The sequence below is a fragment of the Homalodisca vitripennis genome, chromosome 8 (genome assembly GCF_021130785.1).
Source record: "Homalodisca vitripennis isolate AUS2020 chromosome 8, UT_GWSS_2.1, whole genome shotgun sequence".
Classification (NCBI taxonomy): Eukaryota; Metazoa; Arthropoda; class Insecta; order Hemiptera; family Cicadellidae; genus Homalodisca; species Homalodisca vitripennis.
The window spans coordinates 125241790-125250044 of record NC_060214.1 but is presented as its reverse complement, the minus strand read 5'-3'; positions in this window follow the sequence as shown (position 1 = coordinate 125250044).

Genomic DNA, 8255 nt, shown 5'->3' with positions numbered 1-8255 from the left:
GACGGTACCCGTACACACACACATTTTTCGGGTAAGCGACAAAAATATTTAAACACGAATCATGATTGGTCTATGATGATTAATTTGTATCATGCCTAAATACTTGTGTTTTTTTACAAACTTATATCCATTAAAACGGACCAAGTTATGGTTTCAAATTGGGTAACAAATATTGATCTTACTTTGTCCTGCTTATAGTTAAAAATTAAAATAATACTTATATTACTTTAAAAATAGGGGACGTTTATAAAACATTTGTCAAAAAGCATGTAAGATCGAAACAAAATTGCCATTATAATAAATACGCTTCGCTTATATTATAATCGCAAAATGTTCAGAATATGATTGATTATAGGATTGAAAGAAATTTTACTGGAAAAATGCAGTGTCAGTTAAATAAACGTAGCAAGAACAGTAAAATGGATTTTCTCGATCTTTCATAGCCAATTGCTTAGAAATGAAGTGCTGTATGTTTTTTTCTTTATAAACTGTATTTTTTAAACGAACTCGAATGTTACAAAAATAAAAATTATGGACGATACCGTTATTTATAATACCTTGAAAACTGTTTATCAGTTTTGCCAAAATGTATTGAGATAGTCTTCAACTACGTTAAAAATTCTGTTACGTACTGTACTGCAATATTTCCCTTCAAAAGTTTCGAACTTATAATTGAACAGTGGTTTTTTTTACGATTTTCTTCCACCTATACGTCCTCTACATAATGTGGTTTTGGTAGCATAATGGGGAAAAATAAGTAAGTAGTGATAGTGGATAAACAGAATATTTTGTGATTTATATAGATCTGGACTTTCCGAACGGTTTTCGATCTCTCCGCGCAATTATTTACGCAGGAAATGATCAGGTCCGACCTGTGTAGTATGATGTAAATGTTAGATTACAGCATTGGTCATGTACGAATTGTAGTGGCCACGAGCTGCTGTGACAGGCACATCTTAGTTTCCGCACGCACCCCGTCTGGAGACAATTTCATTTATAAATTCGGCAGCTATGAATCCATACGGCTGCCGTTGATGAGATAGTGACCACGTGAACCAGGGGTGAGGAGGGTCAGAGTGTGAGTTAGACGGGGGGGGGGCAGTCACGTCTCGGCCGCCGAACGTTCGCCAGATTAGCGCAACTTACGGCAATTAGAGGCAGATGGACACACCCCATTACCCCCAAATAGCCTTCCCACCGCCGCGCCTAGGTTGTTCGGGTTGTAACTAAGGAACAGCTATCGAAAAGTCCGGCCACCTCGGGAACAGGAACATGGCCGACTTATAGATATTGCGCCTTCATCAGGGTTAATGTTAAGTAATAGCAATGTTCAAACTGCTAAAAAAATAAAATAATTATTACTAGTACATGTTCCATTTATAAAAATAATAAAATAAATTGTGTTCCTCTTTGTTTACGTGACTTACTAGGAGACTTTTCACGTTTCAATAAGATTTCTTTTAAGTAATATACGTGCGTATTTTTGGCAAAAGTGCGACGTATGATTAAATCCCAACATTTGATAAAAAGGAAATACATTGAGATAATTTTTGATAATATACAGGGTGTCTCCAAACTCAATAGTTCAATCTAAAGAAAACTCAATAATTATTCAAACAGACGCCATTTTGCATGTAAAATTCAATGGAATTTAATACAGCTTAAAGACTCAAGGACATAATTCTATAAAATAAATCAATGTTTAAAGACCTTATTTTCAAATTGGCGTCTCTTGAAAACCTTGTTAGATTTTATTCAATAACAGAAATAGTTTCCATATTCCAAATTCTAACTTATTGCAACACATTAATGGAGGTTTAAAAAACAAAATAACACGACTATACGAGTAATCATCATTTTAAAAGTTTGATTACGATATTTTTAGGTTTGTCTTATGTCCAGAAAATGATACCTGAAAAGTTTGGTAGAGTTTCGGGGACACTCTGTATAACAGTCCTTAAAGATGTACATTAAAAATAATAATTTTGTTATATTATGTATCTAAAGATTGAAATGATCGATTTCTCTTTTGAATTACGCTATTTCAGTTCTAATATTTCTTCTTTCATGCCCAGCGCATTTGGAAATGTTTAGTTTGGATCGAAAACCATACGTATTTTAAAGTTAGGTAATAAAAAATATTAATGGGTGTTTTATTTGAACTTTGGGTGGTTAGTTGTAAAACTGCTATAAAATAAGTATGAAGACGGATTTGATACAAGTATTTATTTGTTCATATTAATGTAGCTACGGCTGATGACAGTGCGGTTAACACGATTTATTTAAATAATCTCTTGTCTCTTTTCATTGAAAGACGGAAGTGTTATTATTTTTTCTTAATTGTGTGATTGTGTTTTCCTTTAAGAAAGGACTCGAACTTTCTCGTCATCAAAACCCAATTCATCGACGTCTCAGCGAGCGGTAATGTCAGACGTGATGGCTTATTACTGGTAAGGCACGGTCAAGTTCCCCGGACAATGCAGGCAGTATTTCCCCAGACAACGCCGGGCCCGCGCCGCAGTGACGGAGCCCCTGTATGAGCCATTATCTCTGAGCGGCCCCAGGAGGACTGGGATGTGTGGCATTTCTTCATCTGACCCCGGCCCGAGACGGCTTTTTACTCTTCGCAATAATTACAAGTGACTTATCAACGTTTATTCCAACAAAAGGATGTGCATTTTCTACCTCAATTTAAGGAACGTTTGTTTTCGGAAGCCGTTATTTATTCCTTGACAATCCTCATTAATATTATTAATCACTTGAGAGGCTGACCAAAATTTACATTTTTTCTATGTCTGTCGGTAAGATATATCGAAAATGAATTAAACCCTCCAAACGCTCCGTCATCAATATTTTTGACGACACGGCTGTTCACTAAACGTCATTGAAACTTTGATGATAAAATTTCATCTCTGTAAATTCAATTTTCCGACGCCAATACCGGTCAAATTGCTATTATAACCTAAACCATTCAAAAACGCATGAGTTTTTCTTTATTTTTAGTGTTTATTCGAGTTCTCGTACTCTGTATAAAATATTTAGCTCTACATAATTTTCATCAGCTGTTGTTTCCAGCAGAGTGTGATTGCTGTTAACGAAAAAAAGCAGAAAAAATAAATATGCGAACAACCACAAATCTGTTGAGATTTTAAAATGTGAAATATTCGATAAAAACAGTAGAGTTGATTTTGAAAGTTAGTGACATATTTTATTTCAGAGCACTCTTGCGTTGCAGAAACTTCCTAGCTCACCACGGAACATATTCCGGACTCTGCTATATAACCTAACTTAACCAACAAAAATGTGAATGTACCATGTGGTAAGATATCTCGGGAAAGATTTCATCTCTACACTTCCAATTTTGCACGAAACCGTCTACATAGACGAGAATGGGTAGATTATTTGTTACTTTCTTTTCTGCCCGTCTGTCTGCAGAACATTTCGAGAACGAAATACACTGTAGATTTAATGTTTGGCATGCAACCTCAACGAAGCCTGTTACGCGACATGCGGTGTAGCGTATTGCTTCTTTGTTTTAAATAATCTGATACAGAAACACAATATTTATTTCAGTAAAGTGTGTAATGGCTGGTTATTTAAAATCGAATTTTTTACATAAAGTTAACTAAGATACTGATAAACAAAAGTACATGATTTGTTAATATATTTTGGGTACCAACAGGAGATTAAAAAATAGTCTTTTTCCTCTTCAGACTATGTACATTGAATACTCATAATGAGCGAATATTATTATAGCATATTTAGTATTACCTTACAAGATTTGTGTGTTCTTAACTTTTAACTATGTTCATTGCTATCAAATTAAATGATATTTTTGCAACATATAATTAAAACTTGACTCTATGTCTCACACATATATATAAAATATAAACATACTTGGGATTATTTATAGTTACTAATCAGAAGAGTAGCTTGGCCAAAAGGTTTCCACTTCTATATAAGTACTTGGTTATTGTTACCTCAGATGGCGTAAGCTACAATTCTAAACGTCTTTACCTAATTCAGTAATTATAGCTATTAAAATAACCAACCGTCTTAAATTCATGTCATAGAACATTGACAATTTTGTCTTTGAACAACTATTAATCAGTTTCGCCTGCCACGTTTAAGATTTAACGAAAACTACTAGGATTTAACAAGCACATAGAGAAAAGTCATGATTTCCTTAAACTTATCGCATAAACGGAATCGGATAAGAGAAGAGTCAATATTAAGAAAGCACGGTAATGTAGATAGGAAGGCCCCGGTATCCAAAACCATAAATCTAAAATTTTATTATACTCTAAGTTAATTTCCAAAGTACCAAACAAACTTGTAGGCATCTGGTACTTTTTCCGTTTGCCTAGTCCTGTGAGGAACTTTCTGGTATCCACCCCCCAGACCCGAATATAATGAGGCCAAGTTAACTTTAAACTAGGTATATTTCTGCCATGCAAAGACTAACCGAAGTTCTGGTGGCATAAATTAAATCCTGCTAAGAGCGAAGATATGAATCCTGAAATCAAAGATGGTGATAGTAAACCTTTAGCATACCTCTTGTGAGAAACACGCAAGAACCATCATGTAGGCCGTTGTGAATTGTCAACAACTGACAGTTCAGCTTATAAGACACCAGAGATAGTCAGTTAGACGTAATTCATCTCTACAGTGCAAAAGAATATCGTGTATATGAAGTCTCCCATGTATTAATCAGAATGTCACTTATATGTTCTGGATTAGAGCCACAGTCCGAGGAATGATGGAGATCAGTTCTAACTATCCAGCTGTATCTTCTGAATCATCATCGATGAGCATAAACTTGTGTTTTGGGGTTTAATTTTAATAAAAACCCGGTCCCCGAGCCCAGTGCAATTTATTGGCACCTGGTGGGTTCACGCCTCAATTGTTCATGGTGGCGGTTAGGAATTAGGATTAAAATACGGAACACATGCCTTAAACTTGTTATATCCAAAGTGCGAAGCAAATAAAAAAAAATAAAGAATCCACCGAGGGCTGTTCGTGTTTAACAATTCTTTTCTCTTAGTAAAACCTACTTCCCTGACATGTAAACCGTACTTTTGCCCTCATAATCCTTCTGCCTATTTGTCGGTAACTTGTAGATTATTTTGTTCGCATCCCGCAGAAGTAAGAGGAAGATATATTGCCAAATCTCCTTTTCCACTTCTTGGTAAATGGTGTCACTTTGCTGTATGTAACGATGTGGATAGTCAGTATATATAAAATACAAAGGAATTGCACGTACAAACTTTGCCACAGCATTACACTAATATGGTTTTAGTCTCAAAATGTAGAGGATAATGAGGTGGGAAAGGGTCGAAGAGACAGCAAGGATTTATGAAGCAGTGAGTCTTAAGGGATCACGAATTCAGTTTGAATATACTGTAGTTATGGGTGAGGGGGGAGAGTTGATGAGAGATAAAGTCAACGGAATTGTTGGAAGTTGAAAGGACTCCCTTGTGGTGGTAAAAATCGGGTCTCTGGAAGACGATGAAGAGGCACAGAGTGGAAACTGAAGCCTGAAAGAAGCCCTCTTCAGTCAGCTTCTTAAGATCCTGACGGTACATTTTGAAGAGCATCTTCTACAGATCTAAATAAATTTGATAACAGTTGCTACTTCGACAACAATAACGTAGCTATGGCTGATTGTAGTTTGAGACTCAATTTTATCCAACATTAAATCCTTAACCTTCTTCAGAACCTTTAAACTTCCCCCCTGTTTGAAATCTATCTTGGGAGAGTTTACCTTTTGGAACGACTCTCAAGTTTCTGCCTGTCGCTTTTTTAGCTTTTGCCTTGCATCTTGTATCTGTCTCAGACTCGAGTTTTTAATAATTTTTTCTTTTTTATTTTTCGGTTTTGGTTATTTTTTGTTTGTTTTCTGTGTTGGTGGGTATTAGTATTTGTTTGGACCAGAAGAAGGGGTATTTTTTTTGTTTTTCTAGGAATGAGGAATCCATTATCTTCTGATAGAGATGCCGAGCAAGTCGGCGACGAGTAGAAGCTCAACACGCGAATGGTCGCTTACATCCGTTTCGGACATCAGAGACATAAATATAAACTAGGCGGTGATTAGTGGCAGTCACAATTGGTTCACCATTCAAGTTGTCATCCAATTAAGAGATCAATTTGGCTCCATAATTAAACATTCTTAATCGGTGACTGAGTTATATAGAACTTATACTAAAAATTACCATTAGTATAAAATTAAACAATTAATCTGGTTTCTGCAATAAAATATGTAAATTAAGTTTTGAGTGTCTGTTACGGCACAACCACAAACTTAATCGCCAATACGAGTAAGTTTGGACTATAGCTGGACAAATCCTCATCAATTTCCATATAAAGGAACACCATTATACTTCCTGCGATTGAGTGCATCTACTCGTCACGTATTGTGATGTGCACACAGGCACTAATGATGCGCTTGCGCATGTGTGGTTATTATATGGAGCTGAGAGTCTTGCGCGCTTCTCGTGTCCACGCGCTGTCATCAGTCGACTCAGCGCATGCCGTAAAGCGCCAAGTCTAGAACATTTTCCTGCACCATAAACTCAAGCTTTCTTTGCCGAACTTATTCTTCCCAATTTCGCCCCTTTGCATATCCAACGCCCCCTACAAATATCCCACCTTTTGATAAATTCAAACTGAATGCCAATAACACTCCTCTACGTGCCGTTTTTGTACTCTGTAGTACCCGAAGTGAGGCCCATTGTTGAAAGTGGAGTTTTGTACATTGGGATTGAATCTCTTTTTGGGATTTAGGAATATTAATAGAAAGCTCAAGTAAATTACCTTAACACTCAAAATGAGTGCTAAAAAATGACATAGCTATAGGTAAATATAACGTATATAAAATTTATAATTTTTCGTTAGTGGTTTATTGTTTAATAAAGGAATAAACAAATAAATTTATCTGTTTTCACACAGACTGAATTTTACTTACAATTATTCAGATATGTACTACGGTACTATACATTGCAGTCTAAACCTGTTCAAACTTTTAAATTAGAAAAATAACTTTTATTATTCAATGTAGTTTAGAAGTTTTTAATAAGTGGAACAGGTTTTATAAACATTTAAATATTAATATAAACAGCAATACACATTTACAGAAAATATTTCAAGAACATAATTATACTTTTAAATTTCCAAACGTGAGCGAACTAAAGTCCGTATATTACAGCTAGAGAGTACATTACATGTATTATACGGGTAGTACATTAGTTTATCACGGTTATCACGGCCTTACGGCCCAGAGGCTGTATATCGGTATAGATCAGCAAACATTGTGCTATTAAATTAAGAAATTATTGTGATTTTCCAATAAAGTGAAAAACATATGATAAAGTTCTAATATTGAAAACTGTTTTCCTCTACGTACCCTATTTATGCCGAGGTCGGTCAGCTCACACACGAACAGTTCGTACGCTGCAGAAAATCTGCACAAGGAGCCGGAAAAGCTTTTGGCACATTATCAACCCTTTCAGGAATTCAAGGAGTTTATCCACTCAAGGCCCGTTATTAGGAGGTTCCCTCGTAACGACTCAGGAATTAGTTTAATTTTCAAGTGTTTTTTGGGAAGGAAAGTGAAGAATCTGTGTTAAAGTGAACCCCTCTCCCGTTGTAGGCCTTTAATGAGGATTGATGATGATAGAGGCACCCCTCCCTGGCGGAGCTTTGATTAACTATAGTGGCTATGTTACATTGAGCTACAGTGACACCTCCCCACCCCTCCTCCCCACCATCAGTGTTTTAACGACACCTCATATCTCGCTGCTGGAGGTTAGTGTTATTGTTACCTGAGGTTAGTGTTTATATACCAAATCTCAGAGAGCACGCGTGTGCCCAAGTGGAACCGTAAAAGCGATCTTAAGTTCTCTCATGAAAATTCTCCATACCACCCCCTACTTGTTACACAGGTTTTGTAAGTGAGATATATAAACACAATGCACATGTGATATACTCCTTTTATGTATTTCTTATATAAATGACTTTATTATCCCTATTAATATAATTTTTCCCTTCTTGGTTACTGGATATTTCATGTTAACCAACAAGATCTACTAGTTTACTCAAATTTAGATCTTTTATTAACCCTCATTAATTTATCTAAATTGCGTGCATAAATCTAAATGGTTGAAACATTGGGGGGTGGGGGGGGGGGGGGGTGGGGGGGGGGGGGGGTGGGGGGGGGGGGGGGTGGGGGGGGGGGGGGGTGGGGGGGGGGGGGGGTG